Source organism: Carassius carassius, chromosome 2 (assembly GCF_963082965.1).
Source record: "Carassius carassius chromosome 2, fCarCar2.1, whole genome shotgun sequence".
Taxonomy (NCBI): Eukaryota; Metazoa; Chordata; class Actinopteri; order Cypriniformes; family Cyprinidae; genus Carassius; species Carassius carassius.
This window is the reverse complement of record NC_081756.1, coordinates 43,226,930-43,243,549: the sequence shown is the minus strand read 5'-3', so window position 1 is coordinate 43,243,549 and position 16,620 is coordinate 43,226,930. Positions and strand designations below refer to the sequence as shown.

The 16,620-nt window shown below is 41.0% G+C and overlaps 1 long non-coding RNA gene across 1 annotated transcript; it reads right to left on the bottom strand.

The window, feature by feature from the left end:
* On the bottom strand, positions 1 to 2,839 carry LOC132110339 (uncharacterized). The gene is made up of 3 exons (XR_009424638.1): positions 2,696 to 2,839; positions 2,311 to 2,423; positions 1 to 258 (listed from the first exon to the last, which is right to left on the bottom strand). It is a non-coding gene; the product is annotated as an uncharacterized LOC132110339 (long non-coding RNA).
* Between the last annotated feature and the right edge of the window lie 13,781 nt (positions 2,840 to 16,620).

The window sequence follows — 16,620 nt, the reverse complement described above, 5'->3', positions numbered from 1 at the left end:
TCTGCACAATAATGCCATTGACATGGATACAACCAAATCCACAAAGATTCATACAGTTTGTTTAGATCTTAAACACAAGATGAGTACCTGTTGATGATATTCAGAGCAGTTTCATTTTTTTTTCAGGGAAATCATTGGTAATACTTGGAAAGTTTGGTTGTAATGAATCTTTCTGATTCTCTGAGGGGCAAATAACTCTGACATTATCCGTTTCTTTGCAGCAAAAGTTTTTAGTAAACTGACATGCTGGATTTTGTACTAAAATAAATAAGGAAAAAAAAACTGTAAGTCGTCAGACACTTGTCTCTTTAATTAACAAATTATTAGACCATAAAATTTTTACAAGGAAAAATGAAAACTGATTAGCTTGAAACTAACAAAATTTATTTTTTTGTAATAAACAAAAACATTTTAACAGTTTATAGTTTTGGAATAATTAAGATTTTAATGTTTTTGTGCTCACAAGGGCTGCAATTATTTAATCAAAACTACAGTAATTGTTATGGAGCCAACAGAACAGAAAACGTGCGGATCCAAATGCAACACTTTATTAGACCACATGGAAAGACAGGCTAAGATCAGACACCGGCAAACAGGAACAGAGGATAGAAGACGAAGAGTAATGCATAGGCAGGTGTGGATCTGGGAACAATATCCAATATTCGGCCTTCTGTCACAATCAGGAAACTTTCACCGTGTCTAGAACTGGCGCGAGCTGCCAGGCCCGTTTCTACGAGCTGTGTGTTAACAAAAGCAGTGCTGTCTACATTGGATGCGGCGGTGGGCACGCTACACAACAAATTACCGACAACTGATCGTGCGCGCGCTCTGTTTCTGACACACTTCAAGCACTCGATGGGCGGGGGAAGATTGAAGAGCCGGACTTTTTTTTTTTTTTTTTTTTTTGCTTTATTTGGTAGTATTTCGAATTAATGGTTTTTAAATAGTAGCCTATTATAAAAAAAAATATGTAACAAAAAAAAAAAAATTCACTCGTTCACTCATTCTGGCGCCCCTATGGATGAGTGGCGCCCTTAGCATTTGCCTATACCGCCTATGCCGCGGGCCGGCCCTGATACAGGCGATGAACAATCAAGGGGCAGATGATCTCCAACAAGGGCAAGACTAGAGAGAAGGTTGAGGCACGGGATGAAACTAGAATGATTAAACTAAAGCTTAGACAAAAGATAACTAGGTTAGTAGAACTAAGACTAAGAACTAAGGCAGGAACTAGAAGGATAGAACTAAAGCTAAGAAACATGAAACTCAGAAAAGTAAATGGCTCTGCAAAGTAGCAACACTCTCAAGCACTAAACGCTAACAACACTCGGCCCAGATGAGCAAGAGAGCGAGCCTTTTGTAGAGCATGTGAATTGGCCTCAGATGTGCATGTAATCAGTGTGAGGCATTGTGGGAACTGTAGTCCAGGGTGATCTGTGACAGTCTGTGTGGTGCAAGAGTCAATGTAAAACACAGGCAAATTCTGGTGGTGATCGAACAGAAGACTACAAACCAGATTTGTTACAGTAAAATTGTGAAATAGTTTTCTACTTTTACATATTTTAAAATTCAATTTATATCTCTGCAAAGCTGAATTTTCAGTCTTGCAGTCTTCAGTGTCACATATTCCTTCAGAAATCATTCTAATATGCTGACTTACTGCTTATTAATGATTAATTATTAATTAATATTGGTGCTCAACAAACAAAAATAATTTAAAATAGAAATCTTTTGTAACATTATAAATATCTTTATCTTTACTGTCACTTTTGATCAATTTAACGTGTCCTTGCTAAGTTAAAGCATTCATTATTATTATTAATATTATTATTATTTTATTCTTACTATCTAACTTTTGAATGGTAGTGTATCATGGTTGTCAAACATATTAAGCTTAAAAAAACATTGCCAAAACTAAAAATAATAATAATAATAATAATAAATGTTTCTTGAGCAACAAATCCGCAAATTAGAATCATTTCTGAAGTATCATGTGACACTGAAGACTGCACAATGATGCTGAAGATTCAGCCCTGTCATCACAGAAATAAATGACATGTTAAAATATATTCCAACAGAAAACAGTTATTTTAAATTGTAAAATGGTTTAATTTTAATCAAATAAATTCAGTCTTGGTGAGCATAAGAGGCTTTTTTCAAATACATTTAAATACATAAATAAAATAAATACATTTTCTCTTGGTGATGGGCAAAAAACAGTATCTCACTACTGTCTCTAATAATAAGATCTAAAGTACAAGTCTAACAATATTAAAATAGTCTGATTTGAGGAGGGTTTCAGCAATTTACAAGGTAGCAGGGTGCTGGTCTCTAATCTTGTGTGATTATTTTCTGTGTCAACTTTGATATCCACTCCATGGATCATGATCAGAAGCAGCAGGATTGTCATATCTGTCACAGCTCTGTGGAAATAAATAGAAAATACCGACATTAATTTAATGAAATACAAAAAGACGAATCAATTCCAACATATTGAATACACAATAAAGAATGCATATAATACAAAAGGTTTCATCTTCTCATTGTTAAAATAGTTTATAAAAACACTTAATAATATAAACAGTACTACTAAAATAAAACATACTGTATGTAGACTCTATATATATAATATATGTATAATAAAAACGTAAAAAACTACAATCAAATAACCTAGATTTGTTCTTTCTTCTCTTACCTTAATGTTTAACTAGTCATCAAGGATGAAGTTGTGACAGCTCTGTGGAAAGTTTGCAGTTCACACACCAAGAAATGAATAGCCAAAATCAAATTCTGTGGCTTCAGTCACACTATCTGAACTCTACTGTTGACACACTACTTGGAAAATACTGTTGACAGAGCACAATAACAAGCCTTGTCATTACATTTACAAGTGCATCTCAAAAAATTTGAATATCATGGAAAAAGTTGCCATGGAAAAGTTTTTTATTTTTTGTAACTTAATTAAAAACAGCAAACTTCCTTGTATTCTAAATGCATCGCACACAAATTGAAATATTTCAAGAGTTTTTTTATTTTAATTCTGATGGTTATTTCTTGCAGCTTAGGAAAAAAAAAAAATCAGTATCTCAAAAAATGTGAATATTTTCTCAAAGATCAATCAAAAAAAGATTTACAAAGCAGAAATGTTCAAGATCTTCAAAGCAGGTGTTGCCATACTTGTTTGGAGCTCCTTTAGCACGAATTACTGCTTCAATGCGGCATGGCATGGAGGCGATCAGCCTGTGGCACTGCTGAGGCGTTACTGAAGCCCAGGTTGCTTTGACACCAGCCTTCAGCTCCTCTGTATTGTTTGTCAGATGTTACTTATCTTTCTCTTTACAATACCCCATAGATTCTCTGTGAGGTTCAATTAAGCACAGTAATATCATGGTCCACAAGCCACATGGAAGTGGTTTTGGCACTGTGGCCAGGTGCTGAAGTCCTACTGCAAAAAGAAAATCAGCATCTCCATAAAGCTTGTCAACAGATGGAAGCATAAAGTGCTCCAAAATCTTCTGGTAGAAGGCTGCATTGACTTTGGACTTGGTAAAACACAATGGACCAACACCAGCAGATGTCACTGCACCCCTAATCATCACCGACCTCAGAAACGTCACACTGGACTTTGGATTCTGTGCTTCTCCAGTCTTCCTCCAGACTCTAGACCTTGATTTCCAAATGAAATGCTAAATTTATTTTCATCTGAAAAGAAAACTTTGGACCACTGAGCAACAGTCCAGTTCTTTTTCTCTTAACCCCAGGTGAAATGCTTCAGACTTTTTTTCTGGTTCAGGAGTGGCTTGGTTCTATGAATGTGAAAGTTTTAGCCCTTTTCCTGAAGACGTTTGAGTGTGGTGACTCTTGATGCGCTGACTCCAGCTTCAGTCCACTCCTTGTGAAGCTCTCCCAAGTTCTTGAATCGGCTTTCCTGACAATCTTCTGGCCTCACTAGCACCTCTTCCAGCAGCAACCTAGTTTTTCCAGGAGGTCTCCCATCCAGGTACTGACCAGGCTCAGCCCTGCTTAGCTTCAGTGGGCAACCGGTCTTGGGCTGCAGGGTGATATGGCTACCAGTGCCGGAGATGTGCTAATAAGTTACGTGGAAACACTGCTTCACCATTTGGATACGCTGGGACTGCGTGTGAATATGCAGAAGAGCATTTTTTTACCAAATCGGACTATAACATATCTGAGAGTTTGTTTGGACTTGATGGCAATGCGAGCCAATTTCTCTCAAGAGTGCATAGAGGCAATTTCATTGACTCTGCGCCATTTCAGACCGGGGAGGTTGGTTTCACTGAGGGAATTTCAGAGGCTTCTGGGACTGATGGCGGCGGTTTCTTCAGTGTGCCATCTGGGTCTGCTGCATATGCGGCCGCTACAGTTTTGGCTGAAAACTCGAGTTCCGCGGAGGGTATGGTTTTCAGGCTACAAGTGCATTACGGTCACTCACAGTTGCGTCAGCACTCTGAGACCATGGAACAGCACGGATATGTTCAGCACAGAAATTCCTTTGTATATAGTGACGCAGGGCACCGTGGTCTCGATGGACACGTCAACTTCAGGCTGGGGAGCAGTGTGCCTGGGTGTACCCGCCTCAGGCCTGTGGGCGGAGTCACAGAGAAGGCGGCACATAAACCATTTGTAATTGGAAGCGGTGTCCTTAGCCCAACAAGCCTTTTGGTCAAAATTGGAGTGGCAACATGTACTGATTCGAACCGACAACATGTCTGTGGTCTCGTACATAAATCGCCAGGGTGGCGTGCATTCCAGAACTCTATTCAAACAGGCAGTGATTCTACTGTTGTGGGCGGTCCGACACTTTCTATCCATAAGAGCAGCGCACATCCCCGGTATCCTGAACTGTGGAGCGGACATGCTTTCGAGGAATGGGATTCCTCAAAGAAAAGTGGAGGCTTCACCCAGGATCAGTTTAAATGATTTGGGATCGATTCGGGAGGGTGGAGGTGGATTTGTTTGCCACAAGCAAGAACACGCACTGCCAGATGATCTTCTCGCTATCTCACTCCCCGCTGCCGGGCTATGCTCTGACATCACGTTGGCCGGAAGCCAGGCTTTACGCGTTCCCTCCGGTGAAGATTCTGCCTATAGTGTTGTGCAAAGTCAGGGAAGAGAGAGCATCAGTTATACCCATGGCCCCGAACTGGCCGAATCAGCCCTGGGATTCTGAGAGAGTTAGTGGTGGCTCCCCTATGGCATATCCCCCTCCGGACGGACCTGCTGTCTCAGGTGATTGGCACAATATGGCACCCCAGTCCCAAGCTGTGGAACCTTCATGTATGGCCGCTGTGGGGACCCTAAATAAGTGGGGTGCGCTGCACTCATGAATGCTGAGCACACTTACGGAGGTGCGCGCACCTTCTACTAGGCACCTCTATGCTCTGAAGTGGGGAGTTTTCACGAAATGGTGTCAGGACATTGGTATTTACCCAGGGACCTGTTCCGTGTCAGATGTTTTGGGCTTTCTACAGCACAGATTGGATTGTGGGAGTTTGCCATCCAAGCTGAAGGTGTATGTGCCCGCTATTGCTGCTTTTTATTCCCCAGATGATGGGCAATCGATCGATAAAGACGCTCTGGTAATCAGTTTTCTCAGGGGAGCGAGGAGATAGTATCTCTAGTTTTGAGGGCTCCAGCTCTACCACCGTTCGAACTCTTAGCTTCGATTGCAGTTAAGGAGCTTTCCCTGAAGATGGCCTTGCTTATTGCTCTCGCCTCGGCAAAGTGCATTGGAGACTTACACTCATTTTCGGTGAACAATGATTGCATCTGTTTCGGACCTGGCGACTGTAATGTCACTCTCCGGCCGAGACCAGGTTACGTGGCGAAGTGACTCAATACACCATTTAGATCACAGGTTGTTTCCCTGCCTGCCTTTTCTGCTGAGCTGTCAGCCTTGCGTGACACTGATGCTCAGAGGGCTGTTTGCCCTGTTAGGGCTTTGCGGATGAATGTGGATCGCTTGGTCGTCTTTCGTCAGTCGGATCAGCTGTTCTTGTGCTTTGATGGATGTAATGAGGGATATGCTGTTTCAAAACAGAGACTTTCTCAATGGATTATGGACGCTATTGCCTTGGCTTACGAATGCCGGGGAAAGATTGTCCCCTCAACATCAGAGCTCATTCTGCAAGGGCAATTTCTTCATCATGGGCTTGGTCTAGAGATATGTCTATCCAGGATTTATGTCTTGCTGCTGGTTGGTCTTCCCAGAACACATTCGTCAGGTTTTACAAGCTGGATGTACCCTCTGTAGTGTCACATGTACTTTCGGTGAGTTAAGTTTCATTCATGTGTTGTACTGTTATAACCAGCTATACAGTAGTTACCATGGCTGCTAACTCTGTGTTATGGTTTAAAAGGTTTATGCAGTTGTCATCGCAAACACTGTCGACTCTGTGTTTAACTCTCGTGCTTGAGTGCTCATCTGGAACATTTATCCATTATTTGCTGCCCATTCTATCTGCCACGGGAGTTTTCATCGATCATCATAACTGCTGTTTACATCCCACCACAAGCAGACACCGGTTTGGCTTTGTCTGAGCTTCACGTTGCGCTCAGCGGCAACATCCACAAACATCCTGACGCTGCTATTATCATCGCTGGGGACTTTAATAAGGCCAAACTCAGACAAGTTATGCTTAATTTCTATCAACATATATCCTGTCCAACCAGAGGACCGAATACACTGGATCATTGCTACACTCAGTTTAAAAATGCCTACAAAGCTCGTTCACTACCGGCTTTCGGCAAATTGGACCATGCTGCCATTTTCCTCACACCGGAATATAAACAAAGGCTCGTTCAAGATCCCCCGGTGCAGAGGGTGGTGACGCGATGGTCCGACCAATCAGAAGCCATGCTGCAGGCTGCTATTGATCACGTAGACTGGGACATGTTTCGCGCAAGTTCATCTGATGTCAGCGAGTTCACAGATGTAGCATTAAGCTTTGTAAACATGCTAGCCAAACAAGCTACGGATACAATAACTATAAGGACATTCTCAAATCAGAAACTGTGGGTAGACAGATCAATCCGTGCAGCATACAAATGCACTGCTGCTTACAATGCCGGTTTTCTGTCAGGAAACATGAGCGAGTACAAAGCATCGTGCTATGCGCTCCGACACGCAGTAAGAGCCGCCAAACACAGATACAGGGAACGCATAGAGTCACATTTCCAGATAAATGACTCCCGACGCATGTGGCAAAGACTAAGGACCATCTGTGCCTTTGGAAACAAATCCTCTGCAGAGGTGAGAGCAGATCCGTCGCTGGCTGACGAGCTAAACACTTTCTATGGCTGCTTTGAAAACAATCTAAGCAACGCGTGTCTGCCGATCAGCGCGCCAGGAAGCAGCAGTCAGAGCAGCGATCATCATGTGATTACCGTGTCGGAGGACGAGGTTCAGAGGGCACTAAAGTGATTGAATGTAAGGAAAGCAGCTGGACCTGATGGGATTTCTGGCCTTGTTCTGTGGTCCTGGGCTGATAAAGCTCGCTGGTTTGTTTACATCCATTTTTAATGAGTCTCTTGCTACATCGGTGGTTCCCACCTCATTCAAAAATTCTGTCATCATCCCTGTGCCTAAGAACAATAAACCCTCTTGTCTGAATGACTATCGTCCAGTTGCCCTCACATCAATAGTCATGAAGGTCTTTGAGGGACTGGTTAAAAACGTAATCTGCTCCTCCATTCCGGATACTTTGGACCCCCTCAGTTTGTCTTAAGAGATCCCAAACAGATCCACCGATGATGCCATCCCTCACATCCTGCACTCTTCTCTCACACACATTGACAGCAATAACAGGAACTATGTAAGGCTGCTATTTATTGACTATAGCTCAGCTTTTAATACTATAGTACCCTTAAAGCTAGCTTCTAAACTCATAGACCTCGGCCTGAATTCTTCACTCTGCAACTGGATTCTTGATTTCCTCACCGGCAGACCTCAAGTGGTGAAACTAGGCCAGTACACCTCTAATTCCATCACCCTGAACGTGGGAGCCCCACAGGGCTGTGTCCTGAGTCCCCTGCTCTACTCTCTCTACACACATGGCTGCGTGTCTTCGCACAGCTCCACATCTATAATCAAATTTGCTGATGATACTGTGGTTCTGGGCCTCATTCACAACAATAATGAGACCGCATACTTGGATGAGGTAGAGAAATTAACATCATGGTGCCAGGACAACTGTATCTTTCTGAATGTGAGCAAAACTAAAGAGCTGATTGTGGACTTCAGGAAGAGACAGCAGCCGCCCTATACTCCTCTTATGATCAGCGGGACCCCTGTGGAGAGGGTGAGCAGCTTCAAGTACCTTGGTGTAAGCATCTCCGAGGACCTGACTTGGACTACTCACATTCAAACACAGGTTAATAAAGCCAGGCAAAGACTTAACCATCTGCGACAGCTGAGGAAATTCAGGGTCTCACCAGCAATCGTGAAAACTTTCTATTCAGGGGCTATAGAAAGTGTACTGACTCAGTGTATCTCAGTGTGGTATGGGAACAGCTCCAGTCAAGACTGCAAAGCCCTGCAAAGAGTTTTGCGCTTAGCTGAGCACATCTCCGGGTCTGCTTTCCCCTCTCTGCAGGACATCTACCTCAAACGCTGCAGAAGCAGAGCTGCTAAAATCATCAAAGACTCCACCCACCCCAATAACCATCTTTTCATTTTGCTGCCATCTGGTAAGCGCTTCCGTAGCCTGATGGCAAAAACCGAGAGACTCAGGAGGAGTTTCTTCTCCCAGGCCATCAGGCTCCTAAACTCAAAACCAGCCTCTTAACATCTTCATGTCTCAACTTACTGTTCACTTTATCAGTAAGATATTCATCATTCACTACCTCACACTGACACACTTACAGTGTCAACCTGTTTGCCCATTTGCCTCTTGTACATCCCTGTGTATCTTAATATTTAAGACTACAGTTTACTTTCATGCACATTATTTTGTGTTCTATATTTAATTCTACAATATACATCTTTTTTATATTTTATTATTTTTATTGTTTACTTTCATTTCATTCTTACATAGATATATTCATGTATATTTTCATCTGTGTTGTTTTTCTTTAATAATTGCACTGTCCATGGAGCGGACCTGACTCACATTTCACTGCTGGTTATATATGCCATATATAATTTTGTATGTGACGAATAAAAACCTTGAATCTTCAATCTTGAGAGAGAGAGAGAGAGAGAGAGATGCACTTCCTTTTTCACTGTCATAAATACATATTCATAAGAAGCCTCTTCTATAACAAATTCACCAAGAACTTTACAGCCATTAGCGAAACAGATCAAATAAAGATAATACTAGGAGAGGGACAGACAGCAGGACTTGCTGCGAGATACGTGTGGATGTGCCACTGCCTGAGAGACAGCAGGTAAATGTGTGTCAGACCTCAGTGTTACCCTACTGTCCACCAGACTGATCCTTGTTATTTGTGTTTTAATGTAAGTTAAAGAGTGTGGTATCAAATGTGCACACATTATAATTTGTTACAATTTAATACTTTTAAGATTTTATAATATTCCGTTCTATTACTGTGATGTTCATTTAATTATTATTATTGCTATATATATATATACATAATATTTTCTAATATTAAGCTTTGGCAATATTTTATAATTTACAGTCATGCCAATAAAGCAACTTTGAATTGAATTGAATTGAACTGATAGAGAGAGAGAGAGAGAGAGAGAGAGAGAGAGTGACAATAAAAGCAATAGTTATAAGGAGAACACCAGATTTCCTTCAAAAACAGTACACCATGATCCTTGAGTGCACCAAATAATTTCAAAAGTTGACAGATCTTCAAAATTTTTATAAAACCTGAAATCAATCAACACTCTTGATTTTAAAACAGTCAACAACGCTTTGACAGGACTTTTTCTCAATTCTGTTTGTCCTACCGATATAAATTGCAAATTTAGCTTCACCTAAAATTAAATTCAATAATTGAGAAGTGATCCTCATGTTATGGTTTAGGTACAGATCTCCTCATCTGTACCTAAAACCCAAAATAAATGTCTCTGCTGAAGATAACTCATCAAAACAATTAAAAAGCCCATATAAAATCACAAATAAAGGTTTGAGTAATACCATGCAGTACTCGCCACTGTATGTCCCCTATCCTTTTAGATAAAGACAGCTTATACAAGGATCTACACTCAGGTTTTACAGTATCGTCTAAATCAAAAAGAGATTGCCATGGTGGGTCAAATTTGTTTTCAAGACTTTTCTTGTTAAAAGCAATAACACAAGCACTACACAAAGTATACCTTAAGCTGACCGTAAATCAAACCATAAAGATTTCCAAAGTAAAAAAAAATAAAATACATAAAATATACCCCCCTCTAAAATTGGTAGTGGCTTTAACAGATGAAATTAATCCTGCACATTGTGGTTACTTTCCCCAGAATAATATTCCTTCAACATCCGTTGCTCTTCAGCTGTAAGTGCTGCTTTTAATTTACACGAAAAATGGAAACAATATGAACAGATCTGATGCCCATGTGCTTGGATGTTGTCTCAGCATCCTCTAAAATTGTGCCAAATAAAGTTAACATCTGTCCCAAAGTTGTAATTCCAGATTTTTGAAGTGCAGAACTACGTCCATGTAAATTGCAACTGTCAGATACATTCAGATGGGCTCCAAGTATCAAAGGCTCCTCCAGAAGCCAATAGATAGAACATGAGCTTTCAACCCTTTGAATATGAAACAAACTCCACAATTTAAAAAGATTCCTGTAGAATAATTTCATCTTAGATGGGTCCAATTTCAAAGGGTCCAGCAGAAAAAGATGTTTATCCAACTCAAGGCCCCCATAGTTTTGCAGGCAACAGCTCTCCAATTAAAATCCGATGCATCTTTAAAAAAATCTTGTAAAAACTGTAGCCGAAAGGAAGCAATTCTACTTTGTAAGGGTTTTAGTCCTTGTCCTCCTTGATCCTTAGGAAGGTATAAAATGCTCTGTTGCACCCAGTGCAAATTGTCCCAGAAGAAATCAATCAGAATAGCTTCAATTTGAGCTAACAGAAGAACTGGAGGGTGCACACAGTGCCCTATAGGACATGTTTGGAATCAACCATCTATATTTTTCAAAGCGGCCCTTTATTTTTTTCAAGAACCCCTTCCCAGTTTTCCTACTGGGTCAGACCATCACCTAAAAACTTTCCTAAATATTTAATACCTCCTTTTCCCCAAAACAACCCATCAGGAAGGTTCGCTTTACCACCGGCCCACTGACCAACTAATGTTACACATTTTGTCCATTTAATTCTGGCAGAAGACACAAACATACATTTTTCAGTGAATTTAAGCAAAACTTGTATATAATTTTCCCCACTGATAACAACCATGACATCATCAGCATAAGCTGACATATTAATATTATTTTTACAATTGGGTAAATATAATCCATAAACATTTAATCTTAATTGATGCAACAAAGGTTCAACGGCCAAAGAGTATACAGTAACATTCCGGACCAGGAAAACCCCTGTCTTATGCCCCTATGAACCTGAAAAAGAGCACAACTTCCATTTATCTTTAGTACACTATCAGCTTCACTATAAAGCATTTTGATCATATCCTTACATTTTTGGCAAAAAACAAAAGCTGACAGAGTTCTCCACAAATAGGTGTGTTCAACTTGATCAAAAGCCTATTCCTGGTCAAGTGAGATCAGACCAAAATCCAAATTACACAAATTTGACACATCTAAAATATCCTGAATTAAAGAGATGCTAAAGAAATATGGATCTTCTCGGAACACAGTAGGTCTGGTCAAGTAAGTGATTATTGCTCTTCGACAACTCAGCCGGAGCGTGCCCTTCGACAAACTGCCATCAGATAAGTTTGGCTTATGAACGCTGTAGGGGCTAGGTGCCAGTTATTTATGTTTTTCTCCTGAGTGAGATGTTTCCTAGAAGGCATATGAGGTTCAATATGATTTCTGTCCAGAGCCTGTACAGTACAATTAAAATCCCAGCTAAAAAAAAAACTCTTCAGAAGAAACATTCTGCAAAAAAAAAACAGCCTCTCGACTGTAGATGTTGGAGCATAAACTCATATAAAAACATAAGAATAATTCTAAAACACAGCTCTCACTTTTAAGAGCCTGCCTTTAATAATTTGACTGAAACTTCTCGTGTACAAAATGGCAACCACTGCACTTGTTGAAGTATTATGACTCAATACAGAGATGCCTTCAAACTCCCTTTCCCATTCACTGGCATTTTGTCCATCACTGTGTGTTTTTTGCAAAAAACATTACATCTATGTTTTTCTCCTCTAACAATGCTATTTTTCTGATGTCCCTTGCACCATTCACATTTAAGGTAGCCAGGCATAATTCACTCATAAGAAAAAACAACAAAAATAAATACTGACCTTGAAAAACCATAACCATATATAGTCATAAAAATTTTTAACGTCATCATTTAAAACTTTGCCTAAGTTCCTTACAATTTTCTCAGCCCGGCTCTCACCTAACAGCCTTAAGGCCAGCAGCTCAGGTTCAAGTGCGCGGGATGCAATATTGCTATCACTTTTCCTAGTACCTTTTGCTTCTTTCAATTTATCGGAACAATTTTTAATTAGTTGTCCCACTTTACCGCACCCGAAACACTTTGTTCTTGCAGTTGTGACAAAGATAACATACTCAAAGTCATCAATACAAAACTTAAGTGACAGGTCTAACTCGGCGTCTTCTTGAACTACCATATATGCAAAATGACAATATGTTTAAAAAGCAGGGATTCCATACTTTCAGTGATTGAGTGATCTGGATTTTTTTAATTGGCGACACCATTTTTCTGTAACGGGACAGGGCCTGAGTAAAAATATCATCACTCATGAACAGGGGAACATTCAATAAAGTAACCTTCTTGGATGGTAATGAGAGGGGAAGGACAGGAATAAACTCTCGGCCAACAGTAAATCTGTGCTCAACAACAACATTTGCTTTATCAATACTGTCGATAAAAACTACAGCTGCATTATTCACTCTCAAGGCTGATCAAATAGACTCAAGCCCCACAACCTCTTCAATAGCCAAGCAATTTTGTTCAACACTGACCATGGACTCCACTTTAAAAACCTGACGCTGCGTAAGCGAGCTAACCAGGAGTACATGGCACAGTCCAAGGGTGAGGAGGATTCAGTCTCCTCGCGCTCTTCAGAAATTTAACGACCAAGTCGTTTCTGCCTATTGAATGGCCAGCCTCGAGAGAATGATTCACCATGAAGGCTGTCACATATACTTCGAATGTGGATGGGGTGTGCCCCTTATCCAGCAGCTCTTGTAGAAAAGTCAGCATGCAGGATACGTCTCATAAGAACAGTCCACTTGCCATGCAGAGCACAGATTGAGGAATACTGACCATTTTTGTAGGCATCGCTGCATGGTGCACCCTGACCTTAAATCTCCTCAACCTCCAAGAGTGGGGCGGAAGTTTGGAGGGGCCGCATGTGGAGCAGGCCCAGTGGAGTTACAAAGGTGGCAGCGGCCATAATTGCATTGCAGTTTCAGCCCAGACTCCGTCTCCTGCTGAGGCTGAGGCTGATGCTGCGCTGGCTTTGCAGGCTGAGCAGCAGGGCTTTTCTGGTGGCCCGCAGCCACGATGCCAGGGCATTTAGGGAGGAAGTGACGCAGCGCCTGTGATGCCTCCAAAAACCATTTAGTGAACCCATGAACAGCATCCCGAAAAGCTTTCAGGAGACTGGCAAGTCGAGGAAGGCCATTTTCTCAGCATCCCTGATCTCTGTCAGCATTAGTCAGAGGTAGCACTCCAGCACCACCAGGCTGGCCATGGTCTTGCCGATCGCTTGTGCTGTGGCCTTTGTAGTGCGCAGAGCGAGATCTGCTGCTGTGTGCAGCTCCTTAAAGGCCTCCTGGTGCTCTTGGCCAGACTCGTCCATATTACGGAGAAGTTTGGCTTGAAACACTTGAAGGATCGCCATTGTGTGCAACGCTGAGCCAGCCTGTCCAGCTGGTGCGTTAGCCCTGTTGGCCATGGCCGAGGTGGTCCTGCAGTGCTTTGATGGATGCGCTGCATGGCTCTTTAAGCCAAGGGGAGTTAGTGGGCACAGATGTGTGCCGATCGCTTCCTCTAGGAAGGGAAGTTTGGTGTATCCCCTTTCCTCAGCACCGTCAACGGTGGTGAGAGCTGCTGCAGTAGTGGGGTTCTCGTCATGGACAGCAGGCAAGAACAGGGCTGGGCGCTGGCTGGAGGATTGCTGGTGGGTCTCTGGCAGGAACCATTCGTCCAGTAAGCCTTTGGTGGTCTTCATCCAGAGCTGACTACTCAAGGCCCAGAGTAGGCCTTTGCGAGGACTCGGATTAGCTGGGCGCCTGGCTTTGGCCTCTGCAACTGTGGGGGAGGGGCTGCTTAGGGCTCCTCACCAGAATCAACCCATTTCTGAAGATGCCAAGGACACAGACCCGTTGACGGTGATGCTCTAGGAAATTCGCCTTTTTTGCTCCGGATGCCGGATGCCTGCAGCAATGCTTGCGTCACTGCTTTCAGCTGCTTCCATTGTGGTGAGCAGAGCTGGAGCTTCTTCACTGCTTCTTGCTTGCAGAAGAGTCAGCAAAGAGATTATCCTCATCGCAAATAGGAGGATAGAAGGAGAATAATCTGACGAATGGCATTACGGACCGACTTTTATAGTGGTCGGCCCCGCCCCTTTTGGCGGGCTGAATCGCTATTGATTTCTGCAGCTTCACAAACGTGAACAAATCAGGCTTCAGCATAAAGGAAAAAAAATAGTTTTTCCTATACATAAGGAGAGTAAACGTTTGAAAGGGAACAACGTGATATCCTGTCTTTCACATCTCCCTTCATTATATATAATGTGACCACACTCACGCGCTGAATGCGCTATAGATATTATAATGTTGCACATGAAGCTTGCAGCGTGTAAATGCCCACACAGCAAACAAAGCAGTGAGACTGTTCTTCAAAAAAAAAATTTCATTTTACTGTTCGCTTTGCGCTGAGAGGAATAATACATAATTCACCCCAAGAAGATGAGTTTTGGATTTCCTGAAGCGCTTGATCCAGCAGAGATCATAAATATGAGTATTATTTCTTAATTAATCTACTTGTATTAGTTTTCACAAAACATGTTCACATTTTATTAGTTAGACTTTTTCCAAACTATAAACTAAATGTAAATGTATAATCAAGTGAAACATTTTGAAGTTTCATTCACATCATCTAAATGTTCTACTCTACTACTAGTATCAGTGACCATCACAATAATGTTAATAATGTAGTTCAGTTTCAGTATCATTTAATTTATTTGAGATCACATAAACAATATACACTTTGGAAATGCTAGTTATGTGATGTTCATTTATATATTTCAACATTACATAATACCAGTCAATACCAGCTTGCTAAAGTAGTAATATTTTTCAGTATTTTTACTATTTAAAATAACTGTGTAATAATAAAACCTTCATATACATCCAGAAAAAGGAGGCGGGAACCGGCGGACAATCAAAATGAAACTTTAATTACAAAATAAACACAAAACAGTGCATCAGCCCCTCACGGACGACTGATGCGCACCAAATAAAACCAAAACATAAAATAAAGCCCAGGCCTGCTCCTCTCTCGTCCTTCACTGTCGTCGCTCCAGTTTTATATCCTTCCATCTCCTCTGTGGGACTCGAGACCGGTGGTGGGTCGCAGGTGTCGCGGATTTCCCAATCACTCCACCGGCCTTGCTCGTGTTCCCACATCCCTCGGCCCCGCCCCACTCGTCACAAACTGCTTTCTATTTGAATATATTTTAAAATGTAATTTATTCCTGTGATCAAATCTAAATTCTCAGCATCATTACTCCAGTCTTACTCCAAGTGTAACAATATACACTATAAAATTCAAAAGGTTGGAGTCAGTATATATAGAAATTAAAACTTTAGCTCACAAGTGATGATAAATGCAATAATCATGTTACAAAAGATGCTGTTCTTTCAATTCATCATCAAAAAAAAAAAAAAAAAAAATCAGCTCTTTTCAAAATTAATAATAATAATAATGTCCCTAATAATAATAATGTTTTTCTGTGTAGCAAATCAGAATATCAGAATTATTTCTGAAGGATTGCGTGACTGGAGTAATGATGCTAAACATTTAGCTTTGAAAGAAAGCTTTGATTGTTCCTAATAAACTGTTTAACTGCACTCACAAGTGAATCTCAAGTTATTTTGTGGGATAATTAAATAAATTCTAAATAAACTACAAACATAAAAATATATACATTTATTTTGTCCTCACATTCTTTCTTGTAACTCTTCCCTCTCAGTCACACACCTGACTGAAAGGCTTATTATGCAGCTCAATATGCTGGCCTTTGTTTTCTCAGGTGTAAATCACACTAATATTCAAGTCAATCACATCTACTCGCATATGCCCTTTCAAAGAAAAAGTGTCTTAGAAAAATTAAATCAATCTATTGTTTTTTGTGAGTGAGTAAACAAAATGAATTTCACATAATTTTGAAGCAAAAATGATAGGCTACAAGATCCAGGTTTGACAGTCTTGTTAACAAATGTTATGTATGTGTTTTATGACCTTA